The following is a 363-nucleotide window of genomic DNA, read 5'->3' on the forward strand; positions in this document are numbered from 1 at the left end:
CGGAATCCTGGCAGAATGGTCCATTTGAACAAAACACAAATAGAAGACAACAGAAATAAAAGGGAGTAAAACATATAATGAATATTACTCATTGACGGCGTCGAATTACATGGAATATCACATCCAGACAGACACGCATAATAAACACAATATATACATCACATATAAAAATGTACAATGATGAATGATATTATAATCTCAGATTATGAGGATCAAAGTCCACAATCTCAATGTATGAATGTTATGCTTGTTTCATCCATCATTTCACCAATATCCTCCCAATATACTATTCGGAAATAACCAAGAGTACAGGTCCCATAACAAGCCGATTTGAACGCACCAAAATTATTCCTCGCAAGGATA

The sequence above is a fragment of the Lupinus angustifolius genome, chromosome LG01 (assembly GCF_001865875.1).
Source record: "Lupinus angustifolius cultivar Tanjil chromosome LG01, LupAngTanjil_v1.0, whole genome shotgun sequence".
Taxonomy (NCBI): Eukaryota; Viridiplantae; Streptophyta; class Magnoliopsida; order Fabales; family Fabaceae; genus Lupinus; species Lupinus angustifolius.